The 22,321-nt window shown below is 41.1% G+C and overlaps 1 protein-coding gene across 1 annotated transcript in view; it reads left to right on the top strand.

Moving 5' to 3' along the window:
* Positions 1–11,925: 11,925 nt before the first annotated feature.
* Positions 11,926–22,321, top strand: part of LOC126253271 (uncharacterized) — a 79,102-nt gene continuing 68,706 nt past the window's right edge. Inside the window, exon 1 of the mRNA XM_049954485.1 lies at positions 11,926–11,973. The gene's annotated coding sequence lies outside the window, so the exon portion shown is untranslated. The remainder of the gene's footprint in view (positions 11,974–22,321) is intronic.

Below are 22,321 nucleotides of genomic sequence, written 5' to 3'. Positions count from 1 at the left end.
TGTCGAGGCGATCTATGCTGTTGCTCCAAATTGCTGAAAATTTCCATACAGTCGTTCATCTTCTGTGAATTGATCCAAACATGGGATAAACACTTTCCGGGCATACCAATTAACATCAGCCGTTTGGTAAAGAACCCTGTTACGTTGCAGACGCCATATGTTGTGCACTAAGCACCAAGCTTGACATGATTCAGCGGCTCTTCAACTGACTGATAGGGATTGTATGATACATGTCAGCACATGTTCTATCAGACCATATACATTGAAATGCCGAACGAGGCCTCATCTCAAGAAATATCAAACTAACGATTCGAAGGTCCTGAGTCCACGTAAATCAGCAACCACACCCAGATTTTGACAAGCAAAAGTTCGTCTGGACGCTCAAACTATATATTTGGAACGATGCAGATGTAAGTTCTTTCTGAAAATGTCTCGAGACGACAATCTCTTCACTCCCACTTGCACATACATTGATAAGTCAAAACATCATGACCACTTGTGGCGTCGCAACTAGCGCGCGATCGCCCATTTGTCTATTAAAAGCTTTACTTCAGAATGTATGTGGGCTGCAATGTAAGCCGGTAGAGTATTATACGGTCAGTAACGGACGAGTTGTCTCCTGCAGACTGACGTCACGACCATCTGTTGCAGCTGCGTGTGTGAAGCAATGGAGTAGCGCTGGCAGGCCACTTACATTATACGAAACTAAAAATATTAATAACTAATAAAAGAATAACCTGAGGAACGTCATATTTGATGTACATCCTTCTGTTGTGAAAACAAACAATATGTCAAAGTCTGAGATCAAAAATAGTTGTATTTTGGAAGTTAGTAAAATTCAATAAGGAAACGTAATTTTCCGACAGTCAAGAATTTAAATAAATACAGTGATGTAATAGTTCATCTTCAGTGACTATGTACGATGATCTGATAACACTTTCAGTGTTCATATATAAATTTGGAAAGTTTTTAGTTTCAGAAAAGCTCTGTGACTTTTCTATAATAGTAATTTCAAGAATTCTAAGTAAATATGTGTATTGTGTGTTAGGGTGAGTGTGAATGATAATGCGTGTGTGAGAGTATGTGGGACGTTCGGCATTATTAAAAATCATTAATGTAATTCTCTACAGGAACTGTCAAGTGTTCCAACTCTGTAACGTGGGAACGAATCCACTAGTGGTTCCCCTACTAGTGAATGTCGGATGTCCAAGTATGTATGCTTATGTATAAGACAGCCAGAACATTCGCGACTACATAATAAATTTCCAGATGTAGAGTAAAGCTTATAGTTCATTTTGTTTTGTTTATTTAATTAGAGAGTTTTGTATTACTTAATTTGATGACGTCAATGAGCCTAGAGAAGTGGTTGGTGCTTGCTAGATTTTGACGTGAGCCGCACCCTAGGAGTCAGTTCTCATTGGTCGTAAGTGCTGACAGCCAATGAGAAGCGAGACGGTTGGCCGCCTAGCGAGGAGATACAGTTTTTTGAGAGTGGGAGAGTGAGAGCCGAGAGGGTAGTCGCGAGCTAGCTTTGATTGGATGCGGTTATGCTTTGTGTGACTTTTCGCATTATGTGTAAGATGAAGTCTTGGGATGACTTCCGCGTTATGGTCCAGTGTTAATGGTATCTGGTAGTGACCAGAAACTGTTTATGAAAACTTTAGTGTGTTGCGATAATTCGTTCCGACGAAAATCGCGAGTGAACTTTGAATTATATAGCGTGGCGGTACTGAGTATATTCTTACTGAGTATTTTATGGCGAGCATAAACTTTTACTAAAGACGACCACTGAATAATGTGTGCAGAAGTAATTGGCCGATCATTGACTGTGTTACAAGTAATTGGTTTCGGAATTTGGGAAGGTAAAAGTTCTGTCTGTTTTAGGTATGGTGATAACTGTGAGCAGAAAGTTTAGTAATTTTCGTAAATGTGGGCTGATGATCTTGCTTAACGGCAGTAAAGATCTATTGAAGGTTTAAATTTGAACTTCATCTTTAAAGTACGAGTGACATCCCCTTTCCGAATCATTTCTTTAAAGTACATAGACAAGTTTCAGCAAATTTTACTTATAGCAGCCTCCGGCGTGTAGCTATGAGGTTATAGTTTCCTCAACACTGCTTTTCTGTGATCTCGTATGTAGCTGCAGTCAGAAGTTTACGTGCGAAGATCTACCGCTGTAAAGAGGTAGGTGAACAAAAATTATAAAAGAAATTGCGTTGCAGCAGCAACGTATAATCCGTCGCAATTGGCGCATCGCACGCACGCACGTAAAAAATCCGTCGCACACTGCCTGGTGACTCTGGGGGCACGTGACGAGCTAACAAAAAGTGTGTAAGCGGAGCGGACAAAGATAGGGGTCACCCTAGGGAAGATATTGGCTGCAAATGGTGAAATCCTTTGAGATAATCGACTTTGACAAGGGACAGTTTTTTATGACTCAGAGCCTGTGAACGAGTATCTCGAAAACGACGAAGCTGGTCGAATGTTCACGTGCTACTGTCAGGAGCATCTAAGGAAAGAGGTAGGACAGTGAAACTACCACTAGGCGCTAAATGGTCGGACGTTTACTACTCTCCACAGAACATAGGATTCGGACGCTTGTCTGCTCTGTAAAGTAAGATAGATGGTGATCTGGGGCATCTCTGCCAAAAGAGCACAATGCTGGTGCACGTACAAGTGTTACGGAGCACGTTGTTCACCGTACATTGTTGAACATCGAGCTCCGTAGCAGACCACCCCTATGTCTTCACATGTTGAATCAAGGACATCGTCAGTTACGACTACAGTTGGCACATGACCATTGGGATTCGACCGTCAATCAATGGTAACGAGAATCACATATTTGCTACTCTAGGTCGACGATCGTCTCCACAAACGCCGTCATCCAGGTGATCGGTGGCTCGAAACGTGCAGCACGCCATGGACGCAGGCCGGGGGGTAGTGTTATTATGCTAGGAGGCATTGTCCCACGCTGCATGGGACTTGTACTAACCGAAGATACTCTGACAGCTGCGAACGACCTGCAACACTCCACGCTTGATGACTTCCCCGATGGCGAAATCATATTTCAGCCGTATAATTGTCCGTGTCGGAGCCAGAACCGTGCTACGGTGATTTGAGGAGCATTATAGTGAACTCACGGTGATGTCTCGGCCACCAAATTCACCTGCTGCAAATTCTACGGAACAAATCTGGGTCGATGTCGGGCCCCATCACCATGTACGTAAATCAGCGGCCCTGTATTCACTCGAATTACATGAGCTGTGCGTAGACATCTAATGCCACATTCCTCCACAAACCTACCATAACCTCTTGGATCCTTGATAAATAGAATCAGTGACGTATTTCGTTACAAAGACGAACAAACAAGCTATTAAGAAGGTGGTCATCATATTTTGGCTCAACGGTGTCCAACAGGTGTTGACAATTCGACCTACTTTGTTCCAAGGTTTCCTTCACGAGAGCGACTGTTTTGTGGTGTTCGAACTCTTTTCGGATAGTTATCTTTTTTGTTCGCTGTAAGGCCTATTTTACGCCACTTTGCTACTAAGTTTTTCATTTCAGACTTTACTGGAAATTTCCCAAAATACTTCTAGTCGTAAACTCTTCCGCAAACTTTCCGCACATGTTTTCCTCAAATTGTGCTTTGCGCACTAGACAACGAACACGCGGTGTTTTATCTTGAGCTCCGTTTTGTGTTTCTTGTATTCAATGAAAGTGCACTCGTCAGTTCAATGGTGGATTCTTTATCTTGCACTGGGAGGAGAGCGGTTGATATGTAAAATATCAGTTCACTTTATTATAAACACATAAGGAGAATTAGTTAGCTTTGTACAATCCATTTCGACATGAATATTTACAGCTGTCTCTAAACATTAGCGTAGCACTTGGTACAGAAAAAATGCAGCTTTCTCAGTCAGAGTAAATTTAACAATAACTTTTGCGAAGAGTTCTACCTAATACATTGTACTGTATTGTGTTGTATGTTAACCGGGGACCTAGAAACGACGCAGAGGCTCCGTCCCCGCCGCAGCCGCAGTGGTCCACTTCCCCACAAAGACTACCGCAGTCCACTTCACCCCTCCGCCGCCCCACACCGAACGCAGGGTTATTGTGCGGTTCGGACCCCGGTGGACCCCACAGGGAACATCTCGTACCAGACGAGTGTAACCTCTATGTTTGCGTGGTAGAGTAATGGTGGTGTACGCGTACATGGAGAAATTGTTTGCGCAGCAATCGCCGACATAGTGTAACTGAGACGGAATAAGGGGAACCAGCCCGCATTCGCCGAGGCAGATGGAAAACCGCCTAAAAACCGTCCACAGACTGACCGGTTCACCGGACCTCGACACAAATCCGCCGGGCGGATTCATGCCGGGGACCAGGCGCTCCTTCCCGCCCGGAAAGCCGTGCGTTAGACCGCACGGCCTACCGGGCGGGTCACCTAGTACATTGGTCACCCCGCTGGCCTACCAGGAGACCTTGCTATCGTCATAGTCGATGACTGCGGACTGAGCTGAGCAGTCCCGTGCTCGCCTGTAAGTAGCAGACGGTTGTGGTGGCGCTGCAAAACGTTTCTTATCTTGGTTACGATGGTGTCGCTCATTCGCCGACGCGCCTTGCAGCGACGTCTCATCTTGTGGTTGTGTTGCGAGGTACCAACTTTGTCTTGGCATCTCGCTCTTCGGACAACACCAGCGTTGCTCCTCTCACTCTTTCGAACGTAACGTCGCAGTAAAGTGTTCGAGATGGATCGTGTTGGAGATGCGCATCCGCAGACATGTGACAGCAGTCTATTGGTGTATCTGAATCATGGTTTCCAGCATTTCTTCTCACGGACAGTTCTCTTTTTTATCAACAAGTGTCAACTCCACGAGAGCCTTACGTATACCAGAGTTATTCGGAAAGTAAGGTCCGATCGGTCGCGAAATGGAAACCACAGCAACCGTTGTGCATACAAATTTCTGGTTTGCAGCCGGTCGTCGTCTAATTCATTGTACGATATTTTGAATGGACACCTGTCAGTTATCTTCAGATGAGCAATCGTAGACTGACGAAGACTTATTCCGTTTCGCCCTACACAGCGTGCTGCTTGTATTCCGTGCATGCGTCAAAATGCAAGTTGACACACGGTCCGCACTTCACGGCGGTGGCGCTCTCGTTGGCTGAACAGCGGAACTCAGCTGTCCTCTGTGTCACCTCACGCCGCGGCCGTTAGCGCATTCTGTCGTCTTCGATTAGAACAAACCGTGGAAATGATGGAGCTCTACGCACTGTCCGACTGGTAGCCGCTTTCACGGTTCATCAGATTTTGCGCCGGGCGTATTTCCACGGATTCTTTAATAATGGAGTCCTAAAAAGATGTAGCTGTGGTCGCAATCACAGTTCTTCTCCACTGAATGTCCAATGAAAATAGTGTTCGGTAATAGCAGACTTGCTTGGTTGCAAAAGGCGAGTGCAGTGTTGATGTTAAATGCAGCGATGTTTCACAGTGCGTATGGTCTGTACTATATCAGCAATAACACGCTGGCAAAGGATTTCGTGAATCCTGACCTTCACCTTAACAAGCCTTCTTTGATCCCGAAAGGTCTGCAATCTTAGCTGTTGAACGCTAAATTACTTTGTCTTGGTATTTACAGAGGATTCTTGCTATTTTAACCGAGAATTTCGAGGATAGGGCTCTTGAATCAGCTGTTCTTAAACCAACTATATTTTGAAGGTATGTGGACGATACTTTCATTATTACATTGTAAAATATTTTACTATGCAATTTTAGGACAGTCATAGAAAATAAACTAAACGACATAGAAAGAGAAAAAGGTTAAAATTAGAAGTGCAGAAAGAAATATTTTACAATGCAATAATAAATCTTAATTCGATAATTGCACACTATTTTCGCGGTTTAGTTATCCAAAAATTTACCCTAGTACTGACTGCACCACAGGTCCAGCCTAATACAAATCCTGAATAGAGCTCTGCTCCTGAGCCCATATTCTTCCTTAACTTTTACTTCTGACCCTTCCCCTCCAACAGCATTCCACTCACGTGTCACTATTCAGTTTTAATCTTTCTTCACAAATTATTAGACTTTCAATGCTTTCATGTAATCTATGCATTTTAGTCTCAATGTTTTCTAGACGATTTTTTCTTGTTTTGGTCCCTACTATCTACACTCAAAATATGAGCAGCAAAGAGCTCGAAAGCTGTTCAGAAGCAGACATGTGTACTGATGCGCAGGTCGAATTACAGAATGCTGTTGCCCTACTTTGGAACTCGTAAAAGAATGTAATTTCCAGCCGTATACGCTTGATTTGCACAAAGTGGAATGTTGTATTCCAGGCAAAATTTTAATTTTGGTTGGCAAATTTTCGTACCTGTCATTGTTTCACTAATACGGTACTGCTGTTTAATTATATCCTAAGTACATGAACTCAGGAAAGGAAAACATCAATATTTGCCCCTTTTGGTTTTTAAAAACTGAATGTAACTTTTATTTCAAGAGATAATTCTATGAATGTTTAAGGTTTTGCCTAACGTATTAATTTCAGTTATAGTAACAATGATCTGTTATGCAGTCTTGTTCACACCTTTTTAAACACAAATTCTCAGAACTTTTCCGATGCCATCCGTCAGCCCCACCTGATGCGGATCCCACACATAAGAGATCGGACAAGCGTAGTGTAAGTAGTCTCTCTAGTAAACCTGTTACATTTTCTAAGTGTTCTGCCAATAAATCGTAGACTTTTCTTTGCTTTCCCCACAACATTATATATGTGATCGTCTTAGTTTAAATTATTCGTAATAGTAATCCCTAAGTATTTAAGCATTTATTTGAGTTTATAGCCTTTACTTTTGTGTGGTTTATCGTGTAACTGAAATTTAGCGTATTATTTCTAGTGCTCCTGTGGATGACTTCACACTTTTCATTATTTAGATTCAATTGCCACTTTCTGCACCACACAGATATTTTGTCTAAATCATTTTGTAAATTGTTTCGATCATCTGGTGACATTACATGACCGTAAATGATAGCATCATCTGCAAACAATCCAAGGGGACTTCTCAAATTGTCTCCTAAATCGTTTATGTAGATCAGGAAGAATAGAGGGCCTATAACACTTCCTTCGGTAACTTTCCATCAGTTACTACGAACTGTGACCTGTCTAATAGGAAATCGCGAATCTAGTCACAGAACTGAGGCGAAACTCCATAGGCACGCAGTTTAATTGTGAGTGACTTGTGAGGAACGGTGTCAAAAGCCATTTGGATATATAAAATATGGAATTGAGTTGACTTACCCTTTCGGTAACACTCATTACTTCGTGGGAATAAAGAGATAGTTGTGTCTTACAGGAACGATATTTTTTGAATCCATGCCAACTATTTGTCAAGAAATAGTTTTCTTCGGGGTAATTCATAATGTTCGAACACAGTAGGTATATGTTCAAAAATTTTACTGCAAATCGACGTTAGCGATATGGGCCTGTAATTCAGCGGACTCCTATTATTATTAGTGTGACCTGTGGAACTCTCAAGCCTTTAGGTTCGGATCTTTAGCCGAGCGAGTGGTTGTATATGATTGCTGAATATGGAGCTATTGCATCAGTGTACTCTGTAAGGAACCTGACTAGTATGCAGTCTGGACCGGAATCCTTGTATTTTTCAACTGATTTAAAGTTCTACACTACATTGAGAAGATCTACTTCTAAGTTACTCACGTTGGCAGTTATCTACATTTGAAATATGGAGTATTCATTTCGTCTTCTTTGCTAAAGAAGTTTCGAAAACCGTGATTAGTAACTATGCTTTAGCAGCACTGTCATCAGTGGCATCACCATTGCTATCACAGTGAAGGCGCTGATTACGCCTTGCCGCTGGTGTACTATACGTGTGACCATAATCATTTTGGTTTTTTTTCCATATTTCCAGATAGTATTTTGTAGTGGAATCTATTAAAACCGTCTCACCCCAAGTTAGCTCTAGCTTTCAAGGTTCCGTAAAATTTTACCAATCCATGAGATTTTGCGTTCTTTTAAATTTAGCATGTTTTTTTCGTCGCTCTGCAAGAGTGATCTGACCCATTCTGTGTACCATGGCGGATCAGTACCATCACTTATTGATTTATTTGGTATCTCTCAATTGCCTTCAGTACAATTTTTTTAATTCAAACCATATCTTGTCTACGCTTACATAGTCGGACTGGAAAGCATGGAGACTGTCTCTTAGAAAGGCGTCAAGGGAATGTTTTTGAGCTTCTTTTAAATTGCTGTACTTTGCGTTTATTTTTGGTGGAGTCAGATGTTACGGTATTAAGTCTCACTACAACAGCCTTGTGGTCACTAGTCCCTGTACCCACCATGTTGCTTCCTGTTTGTTCAGTATTATTTCTTGTTAAGAGATGATGAGTTTTTTCACAACTGTTTACACTTCGGGTTGGCTCCCGAACTAATTTTTTTTTCAAAATAATTTTCTGATAAAGCATTTAGAACAATTTCGACTGACATTTTATGCCTACCACCGGCTTTAAACATCCATTTTTGCCAATATATGAAGAGCAGATCGAAGGCACCACCAAGTGTAACTGTATGACTAGGGTACCTGTTGCAAATTAGACCCAATTATTCACTGAACTGTTTAGCAACAGTACTAAGTTAGAGGTCGGTAAAAGGAAGTAATTATTAATTTATTCCGGTTGTCAATTATAACCGCTACGCATACTAACTCACAAGACCTTTTGAATCCACTTGCTATAGTGAAGCATAGTCTCTCTCTCTAGAATTTGTATCTCACGCTTTCCTCCATTAGCAAACTGACCAATTCTTGATACCTTTGGGGCATATCCTGTCAATCAATTCCCTCTTTTAATCAAGTTGTGGCACAAAGCTTCTTTCTCTACAGTTCATTTTAATACGCCTTCAGAAATTAATCAATCTGTCCATCATACCTTCAACATTTTTTTGTAGCACTATCTTCCAAAAACTTCCATTTCGTTCTTGTCTTCACTTATTACCGTGAAAGTTTCCTTTCCCTACAAGGCCGCACATCAGACAAATACTTCAGAGAAGACTTCCTAATAGCTACAATTATATTAGATGTTAAAATATTTGCTTCCTTCGGAAAAACTTTTCTTGCTGCTGCCAGTCCTCATTTACGACAATATTTCTGTAGTTCTACCATCATCAGCTCTGTCGCCACCAAACCGCAAAAACTTTACTACTACGCATGCTGTGCTGTGGGGCGATTTCAATGATTGGAAACGAGGAATATCCTTCGTGCGCCGCGATCGCGATGTCGGCGCTTTTATTGTTTCAAGTTGACCAGCTTGAATAGGATGCTACGATGATTTTATCAACTCTGTGCATTTTATCAACTGGGCTCTTATCAAGTTATGTATACCTGTGGAGTGCCCTTTATACTCTGACTTCGTGTAATGTAACATGGCATTTTTATAACGAGTTCCATAAGATAAGGTGATGGCAGCTAATACTGTTGAAACCTATCTTACTCGGCGGTCGTGGCGTCTGAAGTTTGTTCCTTATTACGAAGAGTGTTTTTCATTTCATACTGTCTTAGTGTCGAATTCCCGAATCTCATTAGCACGTGATCAGAAACCTGGTAACCTCCATCAATTTATTTTTTCTCACGACAGTGTACCACTGCTATAACTGCTAAGTTTAATGAGAGACGTATCTGCAGACGTTGTCAGCTGCTGCATACTCTTTATTGAAATCCACTGCTGGTTTTGGTTTATGTGGACCATCTTCTACGGTCCACTAACTATAAGCAATACGGAGCACGATGAAAACATTGATACAAAAATTTTTGTAAAAAAAAATTATAAAAATTCTTATAAAGTCATTGGGTACTTATTGGACAAAAACTCGTTTTAGAATATCCCTTTCTGATGTATAACATATAGTTGTCTTAATATTGGTCTAAACGGGTAAACATCAGTATTTATATGCTAATACTTGGTGTTACCCTTGGCTGCGCTCGCATATCAATAGTTTTGTTATGATTTGTGATGGTGAGTAAGTAAACTGTTGTACGTGCAATAACGTCAGCTGTCCTCATGTGTGTGTCTGTTTGGATAAGCATGGCTCTCCTGAACTGCCCCAATGCACGACGTGGAGGTACGCGCATCATCGCCGCCGAGGCTGTGTGTGGAGCGCCGTGGGCAGGAGCGCTCATCTATACATCGTGCTACTGAAGTAGCTATACGAGTACATTACACCACGTGCACATTACGCAACAAACGTAATAACACGTAGGGTGGTTTATGCTCACTGACGTAGGAAAAGTTATTCGAATCCCTGCTTCACCATCTCAGCAGTCCTCTTTTATGCTTTTTGTAAAGTAGTCTATGTTCTACCTCAGGGCTCAAGCTATCTCCATATCAGATTTCATCTAAATTGGTTCAGCAGTTTAGTTGCTCAAAAACAAGAGTTAGTTTGGCATTTATAACAATACTATGGATGTGGATGTCACTAACATATTTCTGATAACGGGCCCCTTCCATACTCCCACTGAGAGGACGCAAGACCTGCAAGTTAATACTGTATGGTAAACATCGTCTGAGGGGGATTAATGTTGGTCGTATGAGAAAATCACAACGGTCTGGTTGCCTGACTAACCTGTCTTATTATGCTCACGTCACAACTGTTGTGAAAATTGCGTAACTACTTTGATCCTTCGCAGTGATCAGTCAGCATCTGGCGCATTTCACGTCCCTTATACACCCTAATAGGCCTGTAACAACAGTAAACATGAATAACACTAATGGATTCAGGCAGCCACTCTACCCGTCCCACAGTATAGTAACTCTATAATCAATTGACGTCCGGCCATGTCTTCTTGGGACTTAATTTTTTTTATTTTTTATTTTTTTATTTAGACAGGTAGCATAATTCGCTAAGACACACTTATTATAACTGCACATATCTATACTCTGACTGAAAAGGTGACATACACACTTCTTGAGACACGTGAATTTAATACTATATGATAAACACAGTCTGAATCACTAATATTGCTCGTATGTTACAATCAGAACATTGGTCATACTTCATTAACCTGCCTTATCTCACTCACGTCGCAACAGTTTTGAAAATTTCTCAACTGCATCGATCAAAATCGTAATCCACTTGTTTGTGGGCTATTTTGTAGCATATTTACAGTGAGCTCAATGACTAACAACGTGAGAACAACTTTGTTCATCATAGAAGCGAGCACCAAAGGTAATTATAGTCACATCGATCTCTCACGTGTATCCAACATTTTGAACATGTAGGCTATCTTTCTATAAACATTTGTTTAAATATATGAGGTGAACGTTCGTAAGTAATTTTATACCCTTCTAACATTTAAATGAATCTATTACTTGCTGAAAATTGTTATATCAACATGGTTTTCATCAAATAGCTCAATTGAGATGAAATGACTTTCGAGGTCAGGGAATTGGACTGTATTAAAATGTCATCAGCATAGATGATTTTTTTATGTTTCTTCCATGAGCTTTCCTGATTGCTTAACGCTCAAACTGAGTAACATACAATGCTGTCTCACTTCTTTGTCAGTCACTGTCCTCCTTTCATGTCGTTCGACTCATATAATGGCTGTTTGGGCTCTTTATAAGTTGTGGATAGCAATTCATCCTCTGTGTTTCATCCTTGTAGCTTCAAAATTTCAAATACCGTAGTGAATTGCAGTCAACACTGCCTAAAGCATTAGCTGAAGTATCCTACGGTATTGCTTACATAGTGGAATGTCGGGAAGCACCACTTTCAGCGACGTTAAGGAATGTGCGGCCGGCCTGCGCTACTGGCCGGTGCGTTTGGTGACCCTCCGACCAGGTGTCTCTGCGGTCGCGGTCGCTGAGGCCGAAGCGATTGTGGCAGGCTCGCCAGTGCGAATTCCCTTCTGTGTGCACAGTGAAGGGGCTCCGTGCCGGTTTGCAACACGAACTCCAGAGTTAAGACTGCGCGATACTGCCGCACCCTTGAACCGGCGCTCTTGTTTTCAGAGAGGAGCATTGATCGTTAGCAATTTTCAGTTGAAGGTAGTAATACTGTTAGGATATTGTGTCCATAATTGTGCAATACTGGAAAAATAGGTTATTAACATAAAACTAAGTGTATTTTGTGGGACTTCTGAAGAAACATGTTCGTCGTTAATCTACTTTATAGGACGACGTTTTATGTATTACGAACTGCGTATGTTTTATTTATATATTACGAACTTGCAGCACAATATGTTATACATAGGTCCTTGTTTTAGATGCTTAATAAAACACGCCTACATGTAAATAACCGACCTGTTTCACTAATGACGCCATTTCACAAAATGTTAGAGAAGCTGATGCAGTCTAGAATAGCACCTCACCTGAGCACCAGTACCGTCCTCAGCAACTCGCAGTCTGGGTTTCACAAGACTTGCTACATTGAGAAAGCTATTTACTTGTTCACTCACAAAATTTTGCAAGCATTAAATAATAAAAGATCGCCGCTTTGTGTTTTCTCTGTATCTATGTAAGGTATTTGGCCGCATGAATCACAGTTTTCTGCTAGATAAATTGAAGTTTTTGGGATTGATGATACAGCCAAACAACGGATAATGTTGAGTCAAATGAAAAAAATGTAGAATTTATACTTCGCGATTCAACCAATATAGCCTGGGGACCTTATTCCTACTGGGGGAGAAATCAGTATGGTATTCCCAAGGCTCAATCTTATACCCACTATTGTTTCTTATATATGTAAACCATCTTCCGTCAGATATTCAACAAGAAGAATTAGGTCTTTCTGCAGATGACACTAGTAATGGCATCATTAGAAACATATAGAAGAAAGGGAATACAGTGCTCTTAAAATTATCACTGACAGGTTTTCTGCGGATGGTCTCACCTTCAGTTTTAAAAAGACACAACATATGCAGTTCCGCACACCTAAGTGTAATACCCCAATGATACGTGTGACACACGGTGAGGAAATAATAAATATGGTGGAATCTTCAAAATTCGTATTGATGAAAATTTAAACTGGAAAAAGTACATTTTGGTACTCCAAAATAACTTAGTTCAGCCCCTTTTGCACTTAGAATCATTGCAAAGCATGGAGAAAGACAAATCACTTAGCTGATGTATTTTGTGCATTTTCATTCGATAATGTTATGTAATGATGTTCTGGGGTAATTTGTTCTTAAGAAAGAAAGTTTTCATTGTTCAAAAACGTGCTTTAAGAACAATATGGGGTGCTGAACCACGATCATCTTGTGGGTTCCTTTTTTAAGGAGCCGGGCACTCTGACCACTGTTTCACATTATATTTATTCCCTCTTGAGAAGTCAATAATCCACAGCAGTTCAAAAGGAAATATGATGTACATAGTTCCGAAACTAGAAGGAAAAGATACATTCTTTACTGCACTTTAAGTTGGTCTTTAGCTCAACAAGGGGCGCACAATACTGCAACTACAACGTTTAGTAACATACCGAACAATATAAAATGTCTGATAGACAGTAAAGTCAAATTTGAAGACAAACTGAAAAATTTTCTCTTGCATAACTCCTCCTAGTCCATAGAAGAATTCCTATTATAGCAATGTATAAAAGATAGCGGACAGGAATTTCTAACTCACATCTGAATATTTTTTTAAAAAAATTTAAATGACTCTTCCCACGTGATTAGATTTATCGTCCAGAATTTTCCATGGAACATGAAAATAATTAACTAACTAACTGATTAACTACCCTCGCACCAAACAAGTGAGTCGCCAAGCGAAACTTCGCACAATTAGAGCTGTTTCTGCGATCCTGTTTAACGTTCTTTTCACTGGATAAGTTCGGCTAGCGAGTCTTTAGAGTAGTTTTATGTATCACAGCAAAAGAACTGAATTGATTTTTACTGACGGTGAACGGACGAATTATTACATTCTAAATTATGTGCCTATGCCTCTGATATTTATTGACGTGTATCTGAAAATTTCTATTTTCAAATTGTTAAAGCAGAAGCAGAAAATGTGTGAAGATACAGTGTGGTGCACTATAATGAGAACCGCTCTTTGACGCGACGGGGAGTGAATGACGTACTACTCAGACAGCAGGAGTGACGGATGGCCAGTATTCTCTCATCCACTTGCGTGCGGCATGGGCAGATAAAGCACTGGCAGTCAGGGGGATCTGTAGTGAATGCCTCTCAGCTCAGTGCTGAGTATGATCCATAAAATTTCGGACTTCCAACCACAGAAACCCTTTTACTTAGCCTGATACTTCGGCCATGTACCTTCGACCACCTTCCGAGTGAGCCACAAATTGCAACTATAGGCTTATTTCCCCAGATTATTATTCTCCACGAAGGAGCGAGCTGGCAGCGAGTAAAACCGCTTTCCTGCCAGATGTTACACTTATTTAAAAGGTGTTTTAAAATACATAACCAGATGACAATAAACGATGTTGATTAATATAAAAAGCTTGGTGGACAATATTTACGATTTTTGAAAATTTCTGTTTATATTCGTACTTCTAATTTAGATACGTAAGTTATCTCCCGCCTAATGTTGCAGTGTTGGGTTTCCAGCTTCCAGCCGTAAGCGCAAAGTAAATCCGACTCTTTGACTGGTGATTCTCTGTAGCATCGTACTATACAGTGTGTAGCGAAATTTTCTTCTATCCGGAGATGTAAACTTTATAAGTTTGTTATTCGCATTTTTCTTCGTGGCGTGACCTGTAGTAAATTTCGAGAGAACCTGGTACAAGCCTGCGCCTGAAGCGGCAGGCAACTGCCCTGCTTGCCGATGTTTCTGCGTGGGACACTGAGCACCTCTCTCCTCCCACTTCGTGAAAACAATAGCGTCCTGACCATTTGGTCAGTTTGAATGTATACGTACCTAAGTATGTAGCGGCGATAAGTCTTACTTTAGTTTTGAGGTAGGGAGCGGAAAAATCAAGCCAGTGCGTCAATTAGTGAAATAAAGTTTTATTGGTCCTTACCTTCATATTGCGAGAGTGAAACAATATGGTTAAAAAAAAGTGTGGCTACCAGTTCGACGCTGCCTTCAACTCTAACAGCTAATGAGGATATTTGACAAACGTTGTACACTTCCATTTAGACCTACTAAATGTAAATCTGAATCATCAATATGTGGGCGGTGTACAGTATTTAACGAACCATACTACACTGAATATTTGCAAAATCTATTTAGCACATCACTGTCGTCCTCCTCTTCATATTTTCTCCGCTGTATAACTCCTACCAGCGACTGATACTTCTGCCATGTACCTTTCGACCACCTTCAGAGTCACAGATGGCAACTATAGCTTTTCTTTCCCTTGATTATTATTTAAATTCTCCACGAAGGGCCGAGCTGGGAGCGAATAAAACTGATCTTCGTGTATTATTTCCAGCCCATTTCTTCTCATATTTGGCCGGCCGTGGTGGCCGAGTGGTTCTACGCGCTACAGTCAGGAACCGTGCAACCACTACGGTCGCAGGTTCAAATTCTGCCTCGGGCATGGATGTGTGTGATGTCCTTAGGTTAGTTAGGTCTGAGTAGTTCTAAGTTCTAGGGGACTGATGACCTCAGATGTAAAGTCCCATATTGATTAGAGCCATTTGAACCATTTTTGTTGCGTACACATATGTTCTCCAGTCTTGCGCTTCACCAAATTCTTTCTTAATTCTGCATCAGTACTTAATTCAATAACGGCTTGGTTCCGAGATCTTGCTTCACGACTGCAATGCAGCTTATGGCATAATACGTGATTTGACTGTTCGGTGTAACACTACATCCTAAATAGTGGATTCTTTCTCGCTCTCCACTGCTCTATCGTACGAGACTTTTATGACGAGCAGATCTATGTTTTACTTTCCTGTACTTAAGTTCATTCCCTCAGTTTTGCCTATTCTTAAAGCACATTCTAAGCAAATGTATGCTGTCAATTCCATTTGTAACCTCCCCCTCACTTATCGACCTTAACGACAGTGAAATATTAAACCGCGTGTACCTAATGGAAATTTGGGAAAAGCAATCGTCACCGAAGTTAATCTGTCGGTAAAGAGGGAGGAAAGGGTTACATCTTTATGAAAGGAAAAATGCCAATGAAACTGGTGGAAATTAATTTTGAAAAGGGGTAAAGTTAATAAAGAAAGCAAATGTGCGGCCGTTACGTTAACAATTAACTAGCGGTAATTAGATATTTGAGATTTGGAGGAAATTACGGTCGCCAGTCCTATGGACAATTACTATAGTAACAGAAAAAGAAAGGTTATTACACATATAATTAGCACTAGAAGCTTGGCAACAGCAGGTTGACACGTGTAGCGTGAAAACTGAAAGTTTGTCAGAAGTAATAAATTTCGCTACACTCTGACTTAATTTAGCAAAAAAATTAACAAAACCGGAAAATTGAAAGTTAATTCAGTGACTGAAATTAATAGTGAGCTTTGTTTCTGAAGCATATCGAAATTCAGTAAACTACGGTTAGTCTTGGGCTACCTCAACAATCATTTCAAAAGCTACTTGAATCTACGCAATTTAGAAATAAGAGATTTAACTTTGAACTTGAATTAAATGATTCTGAACAATTAACAATAGTAACATTTTGTACGTACCAAGCTGAGCTGCAGTCACAGGTAAGCTAAAATATGCTAACAAAACTTGCACTCTTAATTTGTGCTTGTGTAATCTAAATATTGTAGCCAGCTATGAATACTTTAACTGAACTTTGAAATTAAAGCAGTGAAATCGAATTATAATGCTTTAATGCTGGCGTTTGAATTTCAACGACACTCGGATTCATTTCGGAAAAGGAAGGGACCCTGCTTGGCAATGCAATTGGGACAATGAGCATGCTACGTTGCTGTAATTTTGTGATTTGAACAGTTTTAAAAGCTGAGGTCTGCCATACAGTTCTAAAACTTTACGTGCTTCCAGTCTTCCTTGTTGGTTGATTGAAGGTTTGAAGCCGTCGATCGAGGAGGTGGCGACAGTCACTCATTGTCGGCCGTCGCTGTTGCAGAAGCTGGATGTTGGCGCGCCTCCTTCTCGACACGGTCACCAGGCGAAACGGGCTCTTGATGTGCGCCAGCTAACGCTTCCCGTCCGCGACACCGTGTCAGAAACTGTCATAGCAAGTCGAGCGCAATTACATGCTGCCAAATCCCGAAAGCGTGGCAACTCGCGGGAGCGTCACACAACACACCTGCTCCACTGCACTACCTCAGCCAGACCCTTCTCTGCTCTGCCCGCGCTCCACGCGGCAGAGTTCACTACCAAAGATCCTACACACTTTCGTTCTTCACACGACCTATCGATGTATTCGTTCGATAGCATAGTTTTCCCTAGGCAAGACCCAGCGTAAAATACAAATAATACTTACAAAACAAACCAATTATACATCGACATAAATGCATATATATATATATATATATATATATATATATATATATATATATATATATATATATATATATATATTAAAACAATTACAATACATAAAGACACAGAAATGTTATATCTTCAGGTAACAAAATAAGGAAAAAATTATGGTACAATACATGGAAATAGGAGGATATGCATTTCCGGCGTTCCACGTGCCCCACATTGTCCTTGGATGTTCGTGTAACCTAAACAGACTCAGAAAATGTCCCAAAAAAGAAACAGCGGAAATGCATATGCTCAAAACATCATCAAAATTTAGCATTCGTCTAATTAAGCATAAATCAATTTTTAGACCATAATAATTGAGTGGAGACACTCCTAATTTTATTCCACTATGTCATCTTGCACAAAATAAAACAGGTTGACAACATATTAAAATTCGTATAAAACATAGAAAATGGTTTAGCTATTCTAAAATCGTCAAAATTCGTAACACTATCAAGAAATGGAATATTATTTACAAAATTAATCAGAGTACATGGCCATAAAAACAGGTAGATCAAAATACGCAAATTAATTATTAATTACATATTATACACTTTTTTATGTAACCTTTTCATAATTAATATTCTCATCAAGAGAGTTCAATTAACGCTAAACAAGAAAATAATATTCAGCAGATCGAAAAAACCATAAATATTGACAGCAGAATTCTTTCAGCTGTCGGGGAAGAAAAACTACTCCGCCTTCCGTACCCGCAAGTACAAAGAATGCCGAGAGCGGCACAAGAGCCGACAGCGGCTCCGCCTCGCTAGTATTGTTGCGCTCGCATGTGCGGCACGCTTGATCTCACTCGCCTGTGTAACGGCATTTCCAGAATGTCCGTTTCACTGAGTTCTTTCGGAACAACTCACTCCCGAGTAATCTCAAGGAGTCCATTAATTCTATCACAGTGGATAACTCAACACTGTCCATCATCACACATGTACAAGCCTGAAACTTAAAACATCGTCTAAGTACAGCGGCAATGACTAGTAAAACACATATTCATGAAATCTTACAGCTTGTTACAAAATCATATTTCCATTCCTTAATCTACTGTGACTCAGCTGAAAACTTAAACTAGCAGCTTGGATTTTTCAGTAGATTAATAATCAGTTTCTCTTAAATCATTTAGTAAAAATTAATTACTTATTAATTACAACTTCTTTAATGTCCTCTTGGTCAGGCAAAAGCATGGCAATCTAGCAAATCGTTTAAATCTTACACTCTATATTTACATATTGTACAAATTACCCATTGTGTGGTATTAATCGATCCTAGGTTGGTACAATTTCACGTCTACAATATTCCGTATACCTAATCGTTTTCTAGAGTTTGGATACTCTAAGCAATAAGCATTTGTGTGAGGTATACCAATGACTTTATATGGTCCATTATAAACAAACTTAAATTTAGAGATTTCATTGTCTATCTCGCTCGATTTCTCATGAGCTTTTACAAGTACTAAGTCTCCGATTGCAAACTTAGCAAAACGCGCTTTAGCGTCATGACGACGTATGCGAGCATCGGCTTTTAGCTTCATTACTTCTCGCAAACGATCTTTTTTCACACCAATACTAATGTTAATCCGTGGAGGGAATTTGATTATCTCTTCCAATTCACTTTCTACACTTTTGTCAATGCCGAGATTCCTCACGTTACGCAGTTCAAATTCATTCCTACGTCAATGTCATCCGGCCAGTTAACAATGTGTATAGGCTGGTATTGCCTATGCACACCGTCTCCTGCCTCGTCAAAACTAACTACTATTGTTTTATCTTGTGACGTACATGTCAAAGTTTTGCTTGCGCAATTAATCACTGCACGGTACTTTAACAGTCAATCTAACCGGATAATTACTCCGTAGTTAAGTCAGGCACGACGACAAACTCTTGTTCAAATCGTGCCCCACATATCTCGAAGTTGACAAAAATCTGTTTTGTGACCGGTTTACTGGCCTTCCCAGTAGCACCGATAATTTTCACTCCTGTTACTGGCATAACTACGATGCCAGGTCTGTCTTTCAGTAACTCAAATATTTTCCCAGATACAGCACTCAATTCTGCACCGGTGTCAATCAACACGCTTAGTTGTAGGCCGTGCATATTAACAGACACTACTATCTGTCTACACTTGTCCTCGACTGTTTCTGGCCGGCCGAAGTGGCCGTGCGGTTAAAGGCGTTGCAGTCTGGAACCGCAAGACCGCTACGGTCGCAGGTTCGAATCCTGCCTCGGGCATGGATGTTTCTGATGTCCTTAGGTTAGTTAGGTTTAACTAGTTCTAAGTTCTAGGGGACTAATGACCTCAGCAGTTGAGTCCCATAGTGCTCAGAGCCATTTCGACTGTTTCTTTATTTTCCCACAATAAATCGTCGTCTATATCCAGGTCATTCCAGAAAAAACCATCCGGCTTTGAGCCTAAATCCGGCTTATCTGGCGGCTTTTTCAGCCTCTGTTCACATACAGTTTTAATTTCAACACGTTTGTCCTGAGGCTTTGTCTGTAGCTTCGCCTCCAATACCGAAACCTTCTCCTGTAACTCGTCAACTAGCGAGTGTTGCTTTGCTATCAATTCATAAATTGTCACCTTCGTTGATTCCTCTTTGGTCAGATTGATCTCATCTCCCAATCTACCTGGAGGAATGTGCCCAGTAGTATCTGCAATTACTTCCTCTGGATCTGCGCAACCCACACTGCTACCGTCCGACCGTATAACGTCAGCTCTAACCTCATACACGCTGTAATCTATGTGCTTTTCTGCCAATCGTGTCCGGCTATCACTAAAATTTTCGTAATCTTTCTCCTTAATACTTTCGCAATTTTTAAACTGGGGTTTTGCGTCGGATGGGTCGGCCACTTCTACCACTATAACTTTCGGTAAAGTCTGCCTGTCAGGGCGAGAACTTCCCGTTACTACTTCAACATCCAACTCCTGCGGGACGAAACACGACGAATCTTGCTCGTGCTCCCCATTAACATCAACTATTTGTGGTAAAGTCTGCCGGTTAGGGCCAGAACTTTCTATCACTTCACAATCTTCGTGCGGTACGAGACGCGGCAAATCCTGCCCGCGCTCCCCATAAACACTTCTCCCGTACAGGCCCCTATAATCTCTTAGTTCGTCGTATAAGCGACCGAACTGCCTTAACCAGACCTCATCCCTCTCTGCATCCCCTCGCTCAATGACGGACGTGTTATCCGACATCTGATCTTCTCTCAACAATCGCGAATCATTCTTAAACTCAATCTCCAGTTCCGCTGTGGTTGTTACAGCTGCCACTTTATAATCGTTTTCCGGAACACTACTTAAATTGTTCTCACTGACAGTGACTGTATTCTCTACCGCCGTGTCTACAGCTGATCTACTACTTGTGGGCGCACTCCTTTCTCCTAACACTGGCACACTCTCCCGCCGTTGATTATTCCATACGGAATTTCCATAACGACGACACCTCGGTTTTCTACTGTTATTGGGCCGCCAAAATTTCTCCACGCCCGGTCGGCCCCTCACCGGCGCGGCTAATGGTTTCCCTGTCTCGTCCCAGCAGATACGCTCCCCGGATGCTGCTGAGGCGGCTGATCACACCCTCTGGCGTTATTACTATTCTGCGAAGCCCGTATCACGCTAGTATGATACTGGTTTCCGTCATTCCTGTTATTATTTGCATTGTATCGATTGTCATTACGGCCCGAACCACTATTGTTATTGCTGCCAAGATTGCGGTATGCATTATTCCCATAGTTGTCGTTGTTGTGGTTGCTGTGGTACCCGTTGTTGTTACCACGGCCTCTACCACTGTCGCGATTATTGCGCCAATTGTCCTCGTCCTCAACTCTTTCCAGGAAATCATTGATTGTCCTGTAATTGCTTCCTATGTAGCGTTTTGTATCATCTGGAAGCTTCTTGTAGAGTTCCCAGACTATTTCGGATTCCGTGCGGCGATCACGCAAATATTCCAACTTGCGGATCCAGCCCCAAACAAAACTCCTTCATCGAGCCGCGCGAATTCGCATCGAAAAGCCTCGCTACGACAAATTCGCACCAGACACTTTGCTGTTTTTGCTCTGACCAGTATTCAGCAAGAAACAAATTTTTAAACTCGTCAAAAGTCAGGTTCGTAATATTGAGGTTTAAGCCCCAACGCTTGGCATCACCAGCCAACGCATCAATAACCGCATTAATTTTTCTCTCATTAGTCCATGATCTGGGTAAAACTCTTTCACAATTTTTAATGAAATCCGTCGCGTGTATACCGCCTTTTTTCAAGGGGTCGAACCGCTCCTCTTTCGTCAACAATTCCGAACTATGTGCACAGATTGGCACATAGCTCTGTTTTTCGTCAAGTTTCTTTTCTAATTCCGACACTCTCGTAATTACTTGGCAAGTGGTTGTCGCAAGCGTTTCTACTTCCTTTTTTCTCTCTTCGCAGGTATCAGCCTGCTTCGTCACTTTGGTATCTACTTCGGATACTAAAGCCTTTAAAGTTTCCACCTTCTTTTGATCCTCTTTTTTCACTAATTGAATTTGTTCCGTCACGTTATTCTCAATGATCGGAGCAACTGCTTCTCCTACACTTTTTCGATTCTGCTAATTTCGGAATTAAAACGCGTATTTATGCTCGCAATTTCCGCCTGAACGCCTATCATTTCCTGTTAAAGATTACCGATTTCGGTATTAATCACAACAATATCTTCTTTGATTTTATCAACTTTTCCGTTAACAACTCCAACATTGGTGTTAACAACATTAATAGCTTTGTTCTGATTGTCTAGCTTCCTGTCAATTTTTTCAGACTGAGCTTCTTGCTTGGCAGACTGAGCTTCTTGCTTGGCAGCCTGAGCTTTAATTTCTGCCGATTGAGTTTCTATCTTGCTAGACTGAGCCTTGATTTCGTTAATCAAA

Source organism: Schistocerca nitens, chromosome 4, assembly GCF_023898315.1.
Source record: "Schistocerca nitens isolate TAMUIC-IGC-003100 chromosome 4, iqSchNite1.1, whole genome shotgun sequence".
Lineage (NCBI taxonomy): Eukaryota > Metazoa > Arthropoda > Insecta > Orthoptera > Acrididae > Schistocerca > Schistocerca nitens.
The sequence above is the reverse complement of the archived record's forward strand: the minus strand, read 5'-3'. Positions and strand labels throughout refer to the sequence as shown.